Here is a 22,468-nt window from a genome sequence, read left to right on the forward strand (position 1 = left end):
AAACTGACTACATGATAGGTGTTCACTCTTTACTAGATTAACAGACAAAAGCACAAATATACTTGGGCCACCATATTTGAGACAAAAGAGAGATGGGTAAGAAAGAGAGGGAATGGTGTCATGTGTCCCTGCTGCTATTGAAGGAACTCTTCATAGTCACTGTAAGGAGGTTATCAGTCAATACACAAAGTCCTTAGCCAAAGCCATAAGAACTGCAATTCTTGTCTTTTAAAATATTCCTTGTAAAATTACAATGAGATTCTATTTTTCACTTATTACACTGGCAAAAATCCAAAAGTCTGGCAACACACATTAGTAGTAAGACTGGGAAAGACCAGCTTTCCCTCTACACGTTGCTGAAAAAAGTGGGAAATGGTACAACACCAAGGGAGGGGGATTGGTACTATTTAACAAAACTACAAATGTATTTTCTCTTGATCCAGAAAATCCAAACTGGAAATTATTCCTACAAGTCTAACAGCACACACATATATACGTACATGTCCCAAATCTCCAAAAGCCACAAGCGATATATCCTAACTTTGACACAAAGTCGTTTGGCAACAAAATTTGACTTGAATTGATATAAAGCTATTTATGGTCTTTATTTAACCAACAGTGTGAATAATCACACATTTTCCATCGGAAATAGTAACTTATTTGTTTACTGAGTGCTGCCTCCACTGGAAGTGTTCTGTAATTTTAGAACATGTATCACATTAACAATTCTAAAATCCAGAAAATTATGAATACCAAAACATTTAGTCCCCTTATGGGTTCAGATAAGAGATTGAGGACCTATATAAGCTTATTCTTTACAATATTGTTTACAGAAACGAAATGTTGACAACAATCCAAGTATTTACCAATAGGGAACTGGCTGAATTTTCTACGGACAAGTGTCCCTTCCCTCTTTTAAATCCTGTCAACATCTGTTCCCTAAATATTCAGCCTACTATGTCAGTTTAAGTATGTAGTATCTTCTGTTTGTATGGCATGTACTATTTTTACAGTCAACCTTCACCTCATCCATCTCATAAATTAAGGAATACAAGGACATATAAGATTGAATCCCTATTCTACAGCAGCATAACATGTTTAGTGAGAAAAGACTGCATCAAATAACCTAAAATGTACATAACAGCTTGAGGTCACCGTGAAGAGGTTATCAGTCAATACAAAAAGCCGTTAACCAAGCCCATTACTTACCATTTCAGTAATTCAGTCTTTTAAAGGAACTCACCCAGAAACATCTTTTGAAAATAATATTTCAAAGAAATTATAACACAACTCACAGTGGAGTAATGTGGGAGACAAGTCAGAGTTCTAATGGCTGCTCATAGCTAATGAAACCAGTGGGGAAGCGCTCCTGGGATGTAGCTGGTACGTGTCCTCAAAGGATAGTGAAATGGCAAAAGAAAACACTACCGTAGGCAGGAAATTTTATCTAAGAGGCTTAGTTTGGACATACTCTGGTTGAAGTGAAGCACAAGGATACAACTTTTCTTTCTTATTATTCTTGTTATGTTATGCACAGGAACATGTTCTAGAAAACCAACAAAGGTTACTGACAAATAATACATACATTCTTTATTCTCTCCCATCATGAAGCACTTTTCTGCACTTGGGTACTGACTAAAAGCTTTACACAAATGGGATTTGGCCTGTAGGGCATGTAGAATTTGGGTATTAAAAACCACATCTACTTTCTCCCTAAAATCTTTCCATGCTTGTATCACTGACAGTTTCCTTGTAATTTATAAAGCCCTTCCATTATCTCTTCCTTTCATAGATTTAATATGTGTGTGTGTGGTTTTTTTTTTCGGAGACAGAGTATTACTCTGTCACCAGGCTAGAGTGCAGTGGTGTGATCTCGGCTCACTGTAACCTCCGCCTCCCAGGTTCAAGCGATTCTCCTGCCTCAGTCTCCTGAGTATCTGGGATTACAGGCACATGCCACCACACTCAGCTAATTTTTGTATTTTTAGGAAAGACAGGGTTTCACCATGTTGGCCAAAATGGTCTCGATCTCCTGACCTTGTGATCTGCCCTCGTAGGCCTCCCAAAGTGCTGGGATTTACAGGCATGAGCCACTGCGCCGGGCCTTGTGCTTTTTTTTTCTAATGCAAGTTGACAATGAATTTATTAACTCTGTAAACCAAAATGTATCTGAGACAAGTCTCAATCAATTTAGAAGTTTATTTTGCCAAAGTTAAGGAATATGACACGTGGCACAGCCTCAAGAGGTCCTAAGAACATGTTCCCAAGTTGGCCGGGTTTATAGCTTGATTTTATACGTTTTAGGGATACATAAGACATGAATCAATATACATGAGGTATACACTGGTTCGGTCCAGAAAGGCGGGGCATCTCCAAGCAAGGGGGCTTCCAGGTCTTAGGTGGATTCAAAGATTTTCTGGTTGGCAATTAGTTAAAAGAGTTAGGTAGAGGCCATAGATGGCAACTGTTTCCTATTAAATCTTTAAAAGGTATTGGACTCTCAGCTAATCTCTTCAGGATCAGAAAAACAGCTGGGAAGGGAATGGGAATGGGATTCTATTCAGAATATAAACTTCTCCCACAAGAGAGAACCCTGAAGGGCCATTTCAAAATATGTTAAATATGGGGTAAAATACTTTGATTTCTTACAGGGCCTGCTATCTATCATGCGATGCTATACTACAGTCAGGGTAGTTATTTGTTATCTTAGTGCTACGAAGAGTCTGTTTTGTCAGTCTTATAATCTCTATTTTAATGTTAATGCTGCTCAGTTTTGTGCCTGAACTCCAAAGCAAGAAGAGTACAAACAAGCCATGACAGATCTTTCCATTCCTGTCATGGCATGAGCACGATTTTCGGAGTTCTTTGGAATCCCCTTGGACAACAAGAGGATCCATTCAGTTGGTTGGGGAGCTTAGAATTTTATGTTTGGTTTACATGTCTAACCATTGAAATTGCTGGTATCCAATAGTTTGGTTTTTGGTTTTTTTTTTTTTTGAGACAGGGTCTCACTGTCACCCAGGCAGTGGTGCAATCTCAATTCCCTGCAACCTCTGTCTCCCAGGCTTAAGTGACTCTCCTGCCTCAGTCTCCCAAGTAGCTGGGACTACAGGTATGCACCACCACAACCGGCTAATTTTTTGGTATTTTTAGTAGAGACAGTGTTTCACCATGTTGGCCAAGCTGGTCTTGAATTCTTGACCTCTGGTGATCCACCTGCCTTGACCTCCCAAAGTGCCAGGATTACAGGCACAAGCCACCGTGCTTGGCCTAGTTTGTTTTTAACCCTACCAAAAAGTAAGAAATTTCTATTGGTTTAAAATTCATTTCCATTTCCCATATTTTCATCATCATCTTCACCTTTTCACGACTAGTCATTACTCAATTTAGGCTCTCCTAATTGCTTACCACAGACATTACAATAACTACTAAGCCTGCCTGTACACCTTTGGTTTCTCCTCTTGATGCCATCTTACAAGCTAATATCGGAATAATCTCCAAGAGCATAAGGTTTGATTTTGGCATGTCTTGCTGCATACCTTTCTGTCCCATCCCTTAAAGCTTAATAGAATGCAACTGATCATGAGTGACATTTTTAAAAGATAATCTTAAATTAGCTCTGATTTATCAAAAAGGTAACTCATTTTCAAATTTTGATAATATAATTATTTTTATTAACAATTTACTTAAGAAAACTTTCTATAAATGATTGCTATATACTACAGAACCCCTAATAGCATGAAGTTACCATTATTAACTGCCTTAGAACAATAATTTACATACAGAAATGAACTATACTCACTGACCACTTCTTTTGTTTTGATGAATACAAACAGAAATAAAAGAACAAACAAGTAGAAGAAAACCATTGAAGACATTGGTAAACACACACGTAGGAAAAGTCAGAGTAGGAAAAGGCAAAACAAATTTACATTTTTATATTACTACAAAATTCACGCACACAACCTAAAGTACCATCCTCCCTCAACACAAAATAAAATAAAAAATAAAAACAACTGGGCCGGGCGCGGGGGCTCAAGCCTGTAATCCCAGCACTTTGGGAGGCCAAGACGGGCGCATCATGAGGTCAGGAGATCGAGACCATCCTGGCTAACATGGTGAAACCCCGTCTCTACTAAAAAATGCAAAAAAACTAGCCGGGCGAGGTGGCGGGCGCCTGTAGTCCCAGCTACTCGGGAGGCTGAGGCAGGAGAATGGCGTAAACTCGGGAGGCGGAGCTTGCAGAGAGCCGAGATCTGGCCACTGCACTCCAGCCTGGGCGACAGAGCGAGACTCCGTCTCAAAAAAAAAAAAAAAAAAACAACTGCTTAACATGAATGAAAAGCATATTAGTGCTGATAAATGTTTAACTGATTAGTCAAGGAGCAAGTATCAATTCTAACTATTTGCTGGTAAATAGAACCAGATATTTATATATCAGTAACTGATCATAACAAAAATTAAGAAATTTTCCATGAACAATTTTAGAAACAAGATAGCTATAAAACCTATGTATGTGAGAAAAAAAACCAAGAGTGATAGTCTCCATCTTCTCAGAGCTACTTTGCCTTCAATCACAATATAGAAACTAAATCTTTCATTCCCCATATTTTCCGCATCAATTTCCTAAATATTTTATGGTCTATTTCCTATTCTCTTTCTAATAAATAAATAAATAAATCTTCATTTTTAATAGCTATATATATAAAAAACTTTTTTTTTTTTCTTTTTTTTTAAAGACGATGTCTCGCTCTGTTGCCCAGGCTGGAGTGCAGTGGCATCTCAGCTCCCTGCAACCTCTGCCTCCCAGGTCCAAGGGATTCTCCTGCCTCAGCCTCCCAAGTAGCTGGCATTACAGGCATGCAGCACCACATCCAGCTAATGTTTTGTATTTTTGGTAGAGATGGGTTTTCACCATGTTGGCCAGGCTGGTCTCAAACTCCTGATCTCAAGTGATCTGCCCACCTTGGCCTCCCACCAAAGTGTTGGTATTACAGGCATGAGCCACCAAGCCCGGCCTAAAACATTTAAATGACAAGCAAAATAAGATAAATCTTTACAAATGCCATAAGACATTTGCAAATTTTCATATGTAAGAGGAGATAAAGATCATATTCATACACTGTGAGAATGTAGAATTCACATTCACTGACCACAATACAAATCTAGAATTTTTTTTTTTTTTTTTTTTTTTTTTTTTTTTGAGACAGAGCCTCGCACTGCTGCCCTAGCTGGAGTCCAATGGTGCGATCTCAGCTCACTGCAACCTCTGCCTCCTGGGTTCAAGCGATTCTCCTGCCTCAGCCTCCCAAGTACCTGGGACTATAGGTGCCCGCCACTATGCACGGCTAATTTTTTGTATTTTTAGTAGAGACTGGTTTCACTATATTGGCCAGGCTGGTCTCGAACTCCTGACCTCGTGATCCACCCACCTCAGTCTCCCAAAGTGCTAGGATTACAGGCGTGAGCCACTTCGCCCGGCCAAATCTAGACTTTTTTAATGACAAAAAAGTCCCTGTTAGATAATCAAATGGAAACAGATTTCATTTCTAGTTACTTTACATAACAAAAACACTATATAACATATGACATGATGAGTTAATGGACGCAGGCTTTGAGAATCAATACCTGCCAACATTTAAAATTTTAAAAAGACACTATGTGCCTCCTGATGAGAAAATACAATGGCACCTATAGTCCTATCTAAGGGATTAAGTTTAAATGCAATCAAACTCTGACTCTACCTGCCAACTTAGAAAAAAATATAGAACAAAATGTTTAACTTCACCATGAATACAAGATCGACAAAATCCAGATTGCAGGGAACTCAGCAGGTCAAACAACTCAGGTACTTCAGGGAATAATATATAAAGAAAAGAAAGGGCTGGAGGGAAAAACCTGCTGCTTAAGAAAGTCTTCAAAGTAAAATATAGTCCAGACTCAGTGGCTCACCCCTGCAATCCCATCACTTTGGAAGGACGAGTCGGGAGGATCACTTGAAGCCAGGAGTTCAAGACTAGCCTGGGCAACGAAGTGAGACACCCTGTCTCTAAAAAAATTTAAAAATAAGTCAGCCATGGTCCACGGTGGCATGCATATGTAGTCCTAGCTACTCAGGAGGCCTAGGCAGGAGGATCACTTGAGCCCAGGAGTTCAAGGCTGCAATGAGCTGTGATTATGCCACTGCATTCCAAACTGGGCAACAGAGTAAAACCCTGTCTAAAAAAAAAGCGCGCAGTCGGGGGGGCCGGGGCACAGGGGAGGCCAGGCACGGTGGCTCACACCACTTTGGGAGCAATCCCAGCAGCACTTCGGGAGGCTGAGGCGGGCGGATCATGAGGTCAGGAGCTCAAGACTAGCCTGGCCAACATGGTGAAACCCCGTCTCTACTAAAAATACAAAAATTAGCTGGGCATCGTGGCCCACAGCTGTAATCCCAGCTACTAGGGAGGCTGAGGCAGGAGAATCGCTTGAACCCGGGAGGCGGAAGTTGCAGTGAGCAGAGATGACACCACTGCACTCCAGCCTGGGCGACAGAGCAAGACTCCATCTCAAAAAAAAAAAAAAAAAACTTTTTTGAAGTGAACATGAACAATTCTAAACTATAGTGTCTAGAGACGTACACTTCAGTGACAAAACCATAAAGAAACAGAAATAGGGCCAGGCGCAGCGGCTCACGCCTGTAATCCCAGCACTTTGGGAGGCCGACGTGGGCACATTATGAGATCAGGATATCGAGACCATCCTGGCTAACACGGTGAAACGCCCTCTCTACTAAAAATACAAAAAAATTAGCCGGGTGCGGTGGCAGACGCCTGCAGTCCCAGCTACTCAGGAGGCTAAGGCAGGAGAACGGCGTGAACCCGGGAGGCGGAGCCTGCAGTGAGCTGAGATCGTGCCACTGCACTCCAGCCTGGACAACAGAGCAAGACTCCGTCTCAAAAAAAAAAAAAAAAGAAACAGAAATAATTTATCATTCTGAAAGTCAGAAGTTACTTTTGGAGGGAAAAAGAGGGTTGTGACTGGCATAGAACACACTGAAGAGCTTCTGCAGTGGCTGGTAAAGTTCTATTTCTTGACCTAAGTAATAATTACAAGCATGTTTACCTTAAAATAATTCACCAAGACATATATTTGTTATGAATGGTTTTCTGTATCTGTGATCTATGTTATGATGAAAAGGTTGAAAGCTAATTAAAGCAAATTAATTTCATACACATATCATACATATGATACACACACTTTTTTACATATACATGTAAAAACTTAGAGGGTTCAATCAAAGCTCTAGTAAGAGCAAAAAAAAATCGTAAATTAGCACTCTGTTAAATGTAAAACAAAAGAAAATATAACAAATAAATGAGCCAGCACTTATCTTTAGAAGACTATAAAAACAAAATAAACCAAATAAAATAGCAGACAGAGAAGCAAACAAGCTAGTTCTTTCCTTCTTGCAAGCTCAATAAAATAGACTAAATTTTGATAAGTTGACCAAGTGGAAGGGGAAAAAACAAAGTATTGTTAGTAACAGCAAGAAAGATAATACCAGCCCTCAATAAGATTATTTAAACACTGGAGCAGGAGGGTGAGGAGTATTATGTACAGCTTTAGGCCAACAAATTTGAAGATCTAAATGAAATAAAAAATAAGAAAGGACAAATCTGTTCTAAGACAGGACAAATTTCCAAAAAGAAAGAAACTGTCCCAGTTCATTTTATGCTGGCATGATCCTAACCCCAAAGCACGACAAAGAGAGCACAAGAGGAGCGATCTCACAATACATCATGAACAAGAAGTAATCTTTCCACAAATGCAAGGGCAAAGATTAGAAAGTCTATTAACTGATTATGTAAGTCAACTAAAGGAAAAAAGATGTAACAATGTGTCACGGAATGTGGCAAACCTTTGATTAAAAAAAAACTTTGTTTCAATTAGCAGAGTATGATGGCACATACCTGTAATCCCAGCTACTTGGGAGGCCTCGGAGGGAAGATCTCTTGAGTCCTTGAGATGGAGGCTACAATGGGCTATGACTGCACCACTATATTCCAGACTGGATGACAGAGTGAGACCCCATCTCTAAAAAAAATTTAATTAACTAAATTAAAATAATAAACTAAGCAAACAAAATATAAAACTTCCATTCATCAATACAGCATTAGGGTGAAAAGAAACTCATAAATAGCATTTATAATGCAAAACATAAATGGATTTTGCCATTTAAACACAGACACCTAAAGATATTAGCTATTAATGCCAATCCTATTAATTCAACATTGTTAGAGAGATTTTACCCAACCCAGTAGGTCAAGTAAAAGAAATTAGAAGTATAAATTGTAAAAGGAAGACAAAATTATAATTTGCACCTAATAATGTCTACAAAAACTGAAGATAATCAAATTAAAAAATTTTTAAATCATAAGACCGCATGACTTATTAAGAAGGAAGGAAGGAAGGAAGGAAGGAAGGAAGGAAGGAAGGAAGGAAGAGAGAGAGAGAGAGAGAGAGAGAGAGAAAGAAAGAAAGAAAGATTCCCTATATGCTAAACACTGCTCAAAACTTAATATTTACTGTGAGTGATATGCCAGGGACTGTGCTAAACACCAAACAAACCAATACCAACCATAACTAAAATAACCCAGCACAAGGGCAACAACAGTCCTAGTGCATTGTGAAAACCTAGATATAAAAAAAATGTGTGACTTGTTTGAAGGACCCAAATGGCAAATCAAGATGCACAACATACTCCTGGATGGGAATGCTTATTATTGGGATAAATTTTCTATAAAGTAATTGATACATCTAATGCAAATCTAATAAAAATTCCAAAGGGACTGTGAGACAGAAGATGGCAGGAAGATTCTGAAGTCCATGTAGATTGTCTGAGAACACCTACAATTTTTAAAAGAATAATGATATAAAGGGAATAGCCCTATAACATAGAAAAACAGTAAATCCTGTTACTTAAAGGTGTAAGGTTTGCGTAAAGAGAGACATACGGATCAACAGATTAAAACTAAATCCCAAACAAATCTGTAAATATATCAGTTACGTACATGATAAGGGGATATTTGTTGATGGATTAGTTATGGTAAGAGAGTTTTCTAGTTGCACAACTGGATAGAAAGATATTCTTGACTAAAACTGGGAAAACTAGACAGAGAAGGACTGAACAAAGGAAGAATATAATAAATTTAAATTTAGACTCGTCAAATTTGAGGAACCATCATGAAATCCAAGAAAAGTGACATCAAATAGACAGATAGATATGCAGGCCTGGAGGTCATAACAATAGCCTAGGCTGGATCTGTTAACTTGGGAGTCCTGCATACAAAGTGGTTAACTGAAGTCATAGACACAGACTAGATTGCCAAGAGAAGGGTACAGTGAGAAGAGAAAAGCACTAGATCTTGAGGAATACAACACAATGAATCAGGAAAATCAGGAAGGCATAATATCATAGAAGCAAAGGCAAAAATATATTTCAAAATGGAGTACACTTAAGGTCTGAAAACGTCACCTGGAATTCTCAAAGTACATTCTGTATAATATAAGGTTATAGACTCACCATGTGAAGAGTAAAGAATTAAGATATCAAAGCAGTATCTTTAGAAAGGGCTTATAAAATTTTAAAAAGGAAACGAGAGAAGACAAAGATATTTTTAAAAAGCAGTCTGGAAGGACATATTCAAGAAAGAAACAATGGTCATCACTGGGGAAAGAATTACAAGTGGTTTTTAACTTCATACATTTCTGTACTGTTTGACTATTTTAGCAAACACATGAAGTACTTATACATTAGCAAAAAATAAAGATAGTTGAACCTGGAAAAGCAAATTGGAGGAAAAAAACAACCCAGACATTGCCTTATAAAAATATTTTTATCATTACTTAAAAGTTGAAAAACTTTACAGAGCTCCTCACAGATCCACTGCATTCTCTTTCATGATAGCCATACCCTATAAAATGAAATACTTTTATTCATCTTTTAACAAGCATTTATTATACATCTATTATGAATCAAATCATTGTGCTGAAAACATTGGAGGCAAAAACATAAATAAATTACTACCCCCCCTTAAGCTTCATGGGCCTACAGTTTAATGGAAAACAGACGTGTAAACAATCATAATTCAACATGATCAGTGTACATACAAAGTGACAATGAATGTACAAGCTAAAATATTTTACAAGAGAAATAAATTTGAACTGATTCTTAAAGAAAGAAGGAGGTAGGAGTTCCAGGCAAGGAACTTCTAATATATTTAGAATCTGCATTCACCCATCCTACCCACCATGCTAGTTGATGCCCTATGTATGTCCCACCACTACTACTGAGGATCTCATCAAATCCTCACCTCTCTCTTAAGTAGTCAGCATAGACAAATGGCTATCATTTTTCCTATATGTTAAAAACAAATCAGCATCCAGACATCAAATCATGATGATTTCAACGTCCCGCTTACAGATTATTTTTAATTTTGAACCTGTCACAATGTATAGTAGTACCATGAGTGCGAAAAAAAGAAGAAAAAAATAAAATGAGCCCAAAAATCAAATGTAACATATATTTACTTTTGTTGTGCTTTTGCTCAACTATATTAGAAAAAAATGAAAGTTGAAAACTCTAAAGTTAGGTTTTTCTACTAGCAAGGAAAAAAAAAAAAAAAAAACTCTGTTCTTTAATGTTGGAATAATTAGTATTTAGTTGTTATTGTCCCAGTACTTATTACTCCTAAAACCTGTTCTGGGGAAACTTGTGTACCTGAGGAACTGGATTTAATGGAACCTATTAACTTTTTTAAGACACTGTCTAAAAACACTGATTGCATATCACTAGGAGGTCAATCCTACAATCATCTTTTCCCAAATGGTCACTACTCCAAAGCACATTAGCTGTTCATTCAGTAACAGTTTTGGAGTACTATGTTTAAAGTCCTTCAGGAGTATCAGTTAACTGATTATGTTGCTTGAAAGCAGTATTAAGTAGTAAAACTAATTCATCAATCATCACATTTTCCTAAATATTTTTCATATATTGCTATTTTAAGAAAAGAAAGACCATAATAATTACAGAAAAAGTAATCAGTACTACAATTTTCTTTGGAAAAGGTAAATATATGCATGGCTGGCTGTTGAAATAAAAGTCTTTCCAAAGAGCAAAGTGATAGGCCAGGAGTTGAAAAGAATCAACTGCAAAGAAAACCTCATTTCCATTTTCAATTGCTATTTCTGTTGACAACAACAAATAATCTTTTATTTATATATTTATTGCCTCTGATAAAACAACACAACCAATGTATAGATATTTCCCATGCTTTAACAAAAAGAAATAATATCATTCCTTTACAAAGGATAACTTTTCAAATTAGAGTAATTTACATGCTTTTAGTGTTTTTCTTTTTTTGAAAATTAGTATGTTACATTTGAAAAACTTTGCCAAAGGAAATATAGTCCCACATTTTCACAAAGGGAAGAAATGTTAAAAATTCAAACTTTCAAGCTAAGGTTACAGGTATTCTAAATGAAAAATAATTTTTTCCTCCAATATTCTCTTTAATTACTGTAACTATACTGCAGTATCCTTCCTATATTATAACATTATAGTACAGTATTTGAGATTGCTTTTTAAGCACTCAGTATTCTACGGAGGGAAAACATGAAACTAAAGCCACATTAAAATGACAATTTCCTCATTCAGTAGAGAAAAAAAATCACTTAGTTCTTTCCTGAATAAATCAAACAGTTTTAAAGACACTGTAATATATAGTGATAAAGATCTCAATTCCGTAACACAGATAAGCTTAAGTGCTTAATATATTCAGTTATGTGAGCATTTTGTACACACTAGGAGTTCATAGATTACACATCTTACAGTCTGCTATGAACACGTGGAATTAGGCACTTACCTTAAAATACCACCCCACCACAAAGAATTATTATTAATAGTTTTGACACCAAGAGCAAATTTTATTTCTAAAAACTGATAAGTAGGGACAAACTAAAATACAAAAACAAGACAAGACAAAACACAACTAACAAAAACAAAGCTGCTTACTGAAGGTAAAAGGTAACAGAAGGCCACAGTTTTGAAGATCTGATACGCAGAAATCAGGGATCCCCTTCTGGAGCAAATCTTTAAATTAATAAAAGTAGGGCCTTCTGTTTACTTTTTGCTATAAAACACTCATCATCAATTTCAAAATAAGAACCTTAAGAGTTAATAAATAGTAACACAAACCAAAGCTAATGATATTAAGGATTCCAATAAATTTTAAATAAACTACCTAAGACTAAAAGCTGAAAATTTTAAGCCTTCCTTCCTTTTCTCCCTTTCCCTCTCCTCTCTCTGTTTTACTGTCTGTATCCCTTCACATATATATGCATATACACACATATAAAATTTATTCCTTTTAGAACACTGAGTAGTTAACCAGAAAAATTAATAAAATCTTGAATAAACAAACTTAGAAGGTCTATTTAGTGGACATTTACTTTTTGAATATGGAAATTCTGTTGTTCGACTTCACTAGACAACTAGAACTGCTCTTAGAATATTTTGGTAAACAAAGAACCCAGTCTTTTTGTTAAATTCAAACGGCAGGAAAGGAATGTCTTTGATATACATAACTTAATCATCATCTTATTATTTTCCTATCCTAAATCATAATTTTGTATACATATATGAAACACTTCCTATGCCTACATTTTTACCAATACATGAAATTTTGCTTCTCTAACACTGTCCTAGCAAAATACATTAAACTTCATACCAATTATATGATTTGGTAATATATATTCCTTAAATATAAAGATGCCTCAAGTAGTTCATTTTGTTTCTAAATAGACATCTCTCATCTCAGACTTTTTATGCTCAATATTTCTTAAGAGTCCACAAAAGAATAATTACCAAAATTAGTGAAATGTTTCACAGTCCTTATTTGGGAGAATAACCTGACTAAAGCAGACCACTCACTAATAAAGTGCAACTTAATAAATCATGTGGAATCTTATTTTGTTCAAACCCTTACTAACTCCTAGCACCATCTGTTACCATCAAAACTATATGACAAGATATGATATATAATTAATAGGTAAACAACAATCTAATTAAAATGGACAAATACTCCATGTTCCTGCCATTTGGGAGCTCTAATTACAGACTAAATTTTAAGCTTGAATTAAATATTTAAGCTGGAAAATTAACTTTCCTTCTCGAGCCTTGAATACATTAATACAGATATGTGAAGCGACTTCCTGATGGGAACTTAAACATGTAATTTAGTTTCATCAAAGCAGTTACTAATTGTTAAGCAGCAGTACCTTACCATATGTACACAATAGCTATTTAGAGCTGAAAAGGTGGTTCTAAAGCACCCCTCTGCAACCCTTTCCTGACATCAATACAAAATGTATATACAGCACAGCAGTTAATACTACACATTGAAAATAAATTACCTAGTCTTCAGTCTTTGATGCTTTCTGAAGACAATTAAAAATTGGTCTAAATAAACAAAATATACCTATATATGACAAGGTAAGAACCACACAAGTATAAAAGACCAAAAGATATTCAAGAATAAGCATCCAGGTATAAAATTCTCAGGTTACACAAAACTAATTAAAAACCCTGACCTCCTGAATCAAAACAAGAGTATACTAATTCTGCTTTCCTTCCTAACTCTTCTCTTCATAGAGCATCGCAGGCTTTACTAATAATGTTCTAGCAAGCATTCAGAATGGCAACGTAAAGGTGAACACCCTTCTACATTTTTCATTTAATTTTGAATGTAGGAGGAATAATTTTTCAGAACAAATGACCCTAACAGGCAATTGTTTAGGAAAAATTCTCTAAGAATTTAAAATACACATGTATTTTCACTACTAATTTATATTTAGCAAATGAATGACAGAGAGGTTGCTAGAAAGGTATATATTACTCTTTAAAAATAGATTATTCTAATTCTTTATAACCATAAAGACTAACTGCAGGTCAACCCACATTAACATAGTTTGGTTACAAAAAGAGAACACTGTCAGAGTTGGTAGAAATTGCTTTTGTTTATATATTAAATATTATTTTATTAAGCATTCAGTAGTATAACCATTAAATTTTACTAATAAAAGAACTAATTTTTATATTTTCACAGTAAAATATGATATTGCACTGGTTAAGATTCAAGGTCAATGACAAATATGTAAGTTGATTATACTAAATCTCCTTTATTTGAAATTTTTACCAGAATTTAAGTAATTAACATTTAAATCATAAGAAGATCTTTTAAGAATAAAAAGGAAATTTTTGTTCTGTATTGGCAATAGGAAACATATTTAATATTTTATAATTCATTACTATTGTTCTAGGTTTTTGCTCAAGATTACATAAATAATATTAACATATAACACTATATATTGCCTGTTTTTTTCTCCCAATATTTCTTTTTATCTCTTCTATCTTAAAATTGCCCAAGTTTTACTCATGTTTAAATTTTTACTCATGTAGCTATACAGCATTTGGTATTCCTAATAAAGTACTGCTCCCCAACTATCTGAGTATGTTGATGCATTTTAATTTCAAAAAAATCACAGATCTGCCCTGCATACACATAAGATGTGCTTTCACTCCTCATTAATTGACAAAATATATAGGTATATGGCTTTAAAGATGCCTTGTAATTACCCTAATGTTTCACAAAGATTTGTAGCCATACACTGGCAAATACCCACAGAAAGAGAACAAGGGCACTCTTTGAATAACACCTTGAAGTAAATATTTATTTTTATGTTATTCTACATCATCTAAAAATCTGCAAACAGAGAATAATCAGCAAATACCACTGAAAGACAAAAACCCAATCCTAAAAGATTTGATAGATATAAAAAATCTGGCTGGTTCACATTTAAGCATCATGGTTCTTTTCTAATATTAAATCAGTCAACTGGATGACAACAGAAGTTCCTCCATAATGCAGGCTAGAAAAGTCTATTCAATTTTATTTAAAATCTGTATGCTGTAAAAGTACATGTCATGGAATTTACTAGGATGACAACTATATAGATATGAAATTCATGACATATTGATTCAACATATTGAACTGGTTTTTAAAACCAATTTATATAAATGATTATAATAGTCTATATTATGTTTAGCCCATGAGGCATATGGTAGTAAATTTGAATTTAATTTTAAATAAATTTACATAAATATAAAAAGTTCAGTAATTTTTATCCACCCTGCATATGAAACACAGCAAATAAAAAAAACAAGAGGACTGTATATTATAAATGCACTTGAGCCTGAAACTCAAACCAGAAATCCAACTTCATTTCTTTAAAAGGAACCAAAGGATAACTGGCTTTTGTTAGGAAAAAAGAAAAACACATCACTGACAGAGAAAGTAATACTGATTATTAAGCAATATATATTTATATATTTGTAAATACATAAATACACGTTATAAATGTTTATTTAGCAGTAAATATAATTTTCATCTACTATATATTTTACAAAACTTAATGCACCAAAAAAGCCAGCAGTGACATATGGTATATATATATTCACATCAAATTATCAATTAAGACATATATACAGTCTCTTCACTTTGGAGAACTTATGAGCAATTTACAAAATGAAAATATTTTAAAAGGTACATCAAAAGTGTTTTTTACAGGTATTAGAACGTCAGAGGTTCCATCATTTGTATGAGAATGATCCCAGCTTTCCATCAGTAGAGCTCAAGTTGTGACTCTTAGAGACTTAGCCAGTATGAAACATACAGACTCTGAAAGTGGAGGCCTTGACCTTACCTTATCCTGAGTTCCATCCAGTAAGTTAACTGGCCCACATATCCATAAAATTTTATTCTGAAATTTAAAAAATAGTAAGCAAGAACCAAGATACAATATATAAATTTGAAGTGTAGGGTTTCAGTATTATCAGAAGCATTATCAAATGCCTATCATTCGCCAGCAGCTTGACAGATTTTTTTTTTCTCTAACACTCAAAACAATTTACAAACTAGGCATTATACCCACTTCACAGATGAGGAAACCATGGCTCACAGATTAAGTAACTTGCCTAACTTCACACAACTATAACTCAGAACTCTAACTAGAAAATCTGTTTATAACACTATTTTCTACAACATTTTATTCTGAAAATTTTCAAACTTTCAGAAAAGTTACAAGAAAGTTACAGTGAATAGTCATATACCCACTACCTAGATTCTATAATTGACATTTTACTATATGTATTGTATCACTTACCTAACTACATCTACTAGACCATCCTATTTTTAATGCATTTCAAAGTTGCAGATGATATTCTACTTTTTCAGTATTTTATTATATTTTGAAATATACAGAAAAGGTGAAAAAAATTACATTGCACACTCATATGTCTATCATCTAGAATCTTCAATTACATTTTATTGTACTGCAGTATCATAATGTCGATGTATTTGTTCATCCTTCCATCATTCCATCTTATTATATTATTTTAATTGTTAAAGTTATTGTTGCAACCTCTAAGTCCCCTCTACAAAGAGAGAACTACAGAAAAGTTGTTTACATGTATTTAATACTGCTATACTTCCTTAATCAGTTAAAGTTATGTTTGGATATACAGGTTTTCGAGGTTTTTCACTTCTCTAACATTTCCACCAGGTGACTTTTAGAGACACAAACAGATCCTTTAGGAGAGGGCAACATGCTTGACTCAAAAGAGTTGAGAAATACAAAAGCACTAAAATATTTTCTTAGGGTATAAGAGAAATTGAGAAAAATAACACATAAAAAAAAATTCCTAGGGAAAAAAATTTGCATTCCCTGACAATGAATAGATTTAGTCAATCAAGAAACTTGATTATTACAAGTGATTAAAGTTAGCTTTACAGAAAAGTTACACTACAAAAACTAAGCAACTACAATATCTTTGTACTTTTTCACGGTATTTATGGCTGTGATTCTATGATGCATACCTATAATTGTCATTTTGTGCTGATAACATTTTATTCTTAATTCACATGATGGAATCCCAAAATATCACTATTTCGTGGAGCTCGCCTATTAATCTTAAACTAATACACCACTTTATCATCACAATTCTCTCTATCCTTAAGTTCTCTTATTCCTGAACTCTCAGTACAAATACTTTCAAGCACATTGAAAAATCTAGTTCTTTGACTTCATTTGATTTAAATCTCTTATTCTCCTTCTCGCTTCATTTCCTTTCTTATCAATCTTAGACTCTATGAGCTACTATTTCAACTAACATCTCACCAGTCCATTGCTCTCTCTTTCTCTGTGTTAATCAAGTCCTGAAAGCCTTCCAACACTCACAATCTCACACACCTTCTCTTCCTCTACACCTAATTTCCTGAAGGCAGAGGAAATAATGGACCAACAGGAATTCCTTCCATCTTTGACCCTTTCACCCAACTAAAACACCTACATCCACTGTGGCAGCCAAGGAGATGTACTACTTAAGAGACAAAATGCTGTGAGGAATTATAGTCAGCTGACAATATCCAGCTTTCATACTTTCAGGATTCACTGTAATGTTTAAGCCAAGGCCATACTTTCCCCATACATCTTACAAGGCCATGCAGCTCCCAAACAATGACAGGGATGCTGCAGGAAAAACCATTCCTGCCAACACAAGGCATCTCTAATAGGCAAAATTTGCTCTGTCTACTGCATTATCCCCTCACCATTGTCTCAGCTGGGACTTTTTGAAAACTGCATTGGAATCTGAAGTTTCTCCTCTCCAATCTGTCTTCCTTACTCCTCTCTGACCATAGGTGTTGAACCTACATGAGTCTGAAGGCTTTGCCTGCTTATTCATTCTCATTCTCTCTCTCCCCCCCCCGCCAAGATTTCCCCCCAAGAAATCTCTTAAGCTTCTAATTCCATCTTGGTACCTGCCTCCTGGGACATCTGAATTGTCATGTCAAATCCACACCTCTCATATTTCTTGCATTCTCAGTTAAAAAAAAAAAAGCCCTCCTCCTGTACAAACTAATCATCCCTCCACTAGTAAGTCCAAATCTTTTCCATCTTTTCATATACATTGCTCCAAATTTAACAATTTTAACTTACTTTCTCTCCTATAACATCAACCTCTCTCTCTTCCCCTTCTGGGCCTTTTTCACTAATATGTAAACACTTTGAAGTCTCTCCTAAATCAAGAACAAACCTCTGCTGCTCTGTGTCCCCCTCTGACAGTCAGTTCTTCAGATAATAGTAACATAGTACCTTTCACTGGTAGTCTATAATGCTTCATGTCCCAGTTATATATCAACTACCCAATGGGCTGATTTTTGCTTCAAACTACTCCACTCCAATTGCTTATGAAGGCACATTACATAGAGATGTCAAATTCGACGACCACTTTTGGCACCTCACTTCTAACCCCTCTATTTTTCACACTGTCGTGTTGTTGTCTCCAGCTGTGCGTTCAGGCATATCATTATTCACTGTTTCCCTCCTTCATCTCTTGGACAAGTTTCTCTTTTCCCATCACTTGGCTTGATAGGAGTCAATTTATCTAAGGACTTCTCCTTATCTCTACCTATAATCCCTGGGCAACCTTAGATACCCATCAAATACACTTATTCATCTTTGTTCCATCAATGCCAAACACAATGCTTGGGAAATGCTTAGCAAATAATGTTTAAATAAGTTCATGCCAGCATTTATGTTAGTGATTTCAAGTACATATCTCTTACAGAAACTGATCTCCTGGCCTTGAGAGATCCACACACTCAACCATCTCCTATCTTTAATCAATAAGATGTCCAAACATAAGTCATCCTCTCCACTTTCAAACTGCTCCTCTTGTATTCTCTTGTAGGGATGGCCTTATCAACCAACCTCTCCCGCAGGTCAAATGCTAGTATTTCCTTTCTGGTCTCCTCAGATGCAATCAACTGTCAAATATGATCAATTTAGTCCCTTCTTCTCCCTTACCTCTGACCCTGACTTAATTTAGTGTAAAGTCTCCTTGTAAGTATCTGGGCTCTTGAATTTTGCCTCTCATCTTAATTGCTAAAATTCACATAAGTGCTCTTTCTAACATTCAAATCTGATGTCACCTCTCCTTGGCTTACATTCCTGCAGTAGATCACAATGCTTAGCACTGCAATTTGAGACTATTTCTATTTTTCATTTTTCTTTCCTCTTCTAGGAAAAAAACAAAGCCCAAATTTTTGGCATAACCCACAGGACTCTTCAAAAATCTAGACTTTGTATTTATAGTCTCCGGTCTCATTCTTACTCAATTTGCAAACCCAAACTACTTGCAGTTCCTCAGTACACTTTAGGTTTGTAGCCATTTCTAGGCTACCCAGGTATTATTTCCCTCTGCCTAGAGTGTCTTTTTTCAATATTTCAATATTCTTCATATACATTCAGCCTGCACATTCTCAGGGAAGTTTCCTTGAAACTATCCTCCACCCCGACCTCCAAGCTGGTTTAAGAACCCTTCTTCTGGGGTACACTGTTTCCCATGCATTAATCTATCACATTATTCATTACACTAGATGTTAATTTTTTAACTACTACTCTTTCCTCTATACTACAAGCTCCTATTGGAAAAAGTCATATTTTAACTCTGTTGATCCAGCACCTAGAACACTGCCACAGCAGGTAAAAAGTACTTCATGGAAAGAAGTTTACAAAGGAAGGAGAGCGGGTGCGGTGGCTCAAGCCTGTAATCCCAGCACTTTGGGAGGCCGAGATGGGCGGATCACGAGGTCAGGAGATCGAGACCATCCTGGCTAACATGGTGAAACCCCGTCTCTACTAAAAAAAAAAATACAAAAAAAAAACAGCCGGGCGAGGTGGCGGGCACCTGTAGTCCCAGCTCCTCGGGAGGCTGAGGCAGGAGAATGGCGTAAACCTGGGAGGCGGAGCTTGCAGTGAGCTGAGATCCAGCCACTGCACTCCAGTCCGGGCGACAGAGCGAGACTCCGCCTCAAAAAAAAAAAAAAAAAAAAAAAAAGGAAGGAGAAAAGAGAGACCTTTAGTATCTCAATAAATTTGTAAATTACTTTACAAAATAAATGCAATTTCTGCTTGGTGATTCTCATCTCTATCTTTAATGCAGAATGAAAGGCCTCTCTAAGCTGTCCTCCCAGAACTTTGCTGGGAATCATCCTGAAATATCTCACATGTTCCTGAAAAAGACCAATCAGCTAACACTCACCTACCATGGCACATCTATCCTTGTGCCTCCTGTGTGATATTTAAGGTCTGCTGCTTCCATTGCCTCCAAATTAAGCATGGGAGGGCCTCACCTGTTCCCCCACTGAGATATCTGTTGCCCTCTCTGCTGTGTACTGTTGATTATAATAGGTCACTACTGTCACCAACAGGGCACCACTGCAGCTTCTTCAATATATCCCCACTCCCACTGAACCCAACCTCCCCTCTGCTCTAAAGACTGCCTTACCAAGTAGCACTGCTATCAACCATGATGTCCCAACACCTTTCCACCACTGTTAGCACAGTGGAGTCTGCAAAATGATAGTTAATTCGTGGACTGTGGCAAAGACAGAATCCCTTTGCCTTCGTCGCTCAGAGAGTAGAAGGGCCATGTATAATACTTCTCATGATTCTCTTGTTCTTTCGGATTTATTTTCTCATAGCCCAGCCATCTATCTCCACAAGTGTAAGATTTCTGGACCAGAAAACAAAACAGACCCCAGGCTGAATTTAGAAATGCTGCTTTGCTAACAACTGAGACTGTGTCACCACGTTTGCCACTTTGTTCTTGGATTTTTCTTAGGAAAAACTCACTTCTGTTCCTACATACACACACAGGTTGGCAGGCCAACCCTGCTGGCCTCCATGTTCCAGATAAGGCTAAATCGCTACAGGAAAAACAAGCAAGGACCACAATGAAAACATGCTACCCAGAAAGAGCCTTAAACATTACAACAAAAGACAGAAATATTTGAACACAAAATACCCTTTCTTGTTCCACATTTCTCATACTTAATATACTCCATTACCAATTTCCAACATCCCAGGTGCAGTGGCTCATGCCTGTAATCTCAACACTGGGAGGCCAAGGCAGGAGGACTGCTTGAACCCAGGAGATTTTAGATCAGCCTAGGCAATATTCTGAGGCCCCATCTCTACAAATTTTTTTTTTCAATTAGATGGGCATGGTGGTGTGCACCTGTAGTGGGGGCTGAGGTGGGAGGATGGTTTGAGCCCTGGAGGTTGATGCTGCAGTGAGCCTTAATCACACCATGCACTCCAGTCTGGGTGACAGGGTGAAATATTGCCTCAAAAAAAAAATTAAAAATTCTGAATTACACATGCCATTCAAAATACCTTTTCCATTTACAAATTCAAGCCTCCCTTTCTTGGAAAAAGTTCACAAATAACATTTTTACCCGAATTTTGGTTTGATTAGGCCAACAGTGTCATATCACCTACCCCATAGCATTTCAGGGACTAGAAGGCACTCTAGGTTCACCACTGGTAGGCACATCACCTCTACTGGCATTCCAAAAGCCACTTCCAGATAAACACAAGGAAGGAAAGGGAGGGCTGGAAAGACAAACAGCAGGACATAACCTGCCTGGCTGGGAATTATTAGTAAGGCTATCCCTATGATGGGGAGGATTCGTTCTTTATGTCATGAGAACATAAGAAAAGGACATTAACTTTTCTTGCAAAGTCTGTACTCAGTTCAAAATTTACTTTGGAGGGTAATATGTACCAACAAACTATGAATGTAAATAAGACAGAGAATGAATTAAAAGAAAGTAATGCAAATTCTCTAAAAACATAAGCAACATTTAAACTAAATGTACAGTGAATATCAACATCACTGGTAGTACAATTTCATTCAAAAATTGATATACATTTAGAAATTAAATTCCTGGCTTTGTAAACATAATGAATATGCAAATATTTTAGGTTAATATATTTTTTCCATCAAGTGCTTTATGCAAGAAATTTTTCCTCGAAATTCCATTCCTGACAAATTCCAAAATGTTCAGTTACTAAGAACAGAACTCTTTATTTTTCCTCATTTATTTTGATACTCTTAGCCATCACTTAAATTGCCTATTCTTGGATTTTAACATCCAATCCTCCTAGAATTTTTACATTTTGATGAAGAAAAAGAAAACACATACACACGCATTTAAGATTGTATTGCTTTTAAATTGATCTCTACAAGAAATACACCTCAATCTTAAAAAAATGATGGGGGGTGAGAGGTGATGCAGGTTATAAGAGCATGAAGGAAGGAAGAACAGCCAAGAAGTGAGGCAGTAAAGTACAGATTTCAGTCAATTCGAAGCAGTGGATAATTTTAATCTAGAAAGAAGGTCTTAATTCAGTTATAACTACAATATTTAAAATAGCACAATATACCTTAATAGAGAATCTGGATAGTAGCATTTTTGAAACAAGCAACAACAGAAAAAAAAAAAAAATCCTCTCCTTA

The 22,468-nt window shown here is 36.2% G+C and overlaps 1 protein-coding gene across 11 annotated transcripts in view; it reads right to left on the reverse strand.

Annotated features, from left to right (window-relative positions):
* TBC1D5 (TBC1 domain family member 5) overlaps window positions 1-22,468 on the reverse strand; it is a 591,323-nt gene that overhangs the window by 405,508 nt on the left and 163,347 nt on the right. For 7 of the 11 annotated variants that reach the window (XM_033212755.1, XM_033212757.1, XM_033212754.1 and 4 more), the window contains one exon: window positions 7,956-8,079. The exons of 3 other annotated variants lie outside the window; for them this stretch is intronic. The gene's annotated coding sequence lies outside the window, so the exon portion shown is untranslated. Of the gene's footprint in view, window positions 1-7,955; window positions 8,080-22,395; window positions 22,448-22,468 lie in introns of those variants that run through there. One more of the 11 variants, XM_033212758.1, reaches the window with a different exon arrangement.

The sequence above is a fragment of the Trachypithecus francoisi genome, unplaced genomic scaffold, assembly GCF_009764315.1.
Source record: "Trachypithecus francoisi isolate TF-2019V2 unplaced genomic scaffold, Tfra_2.0 Lachesis_group0, whole genome shotgun sequence".
Taxonomy (NCBI): domain Eukaryota; kingdom Metazoa; phylum Chordata; class Mammalia; order Primates; family Cercopithecidae; genus Trachypithecus; species Trachypithecus francoisi.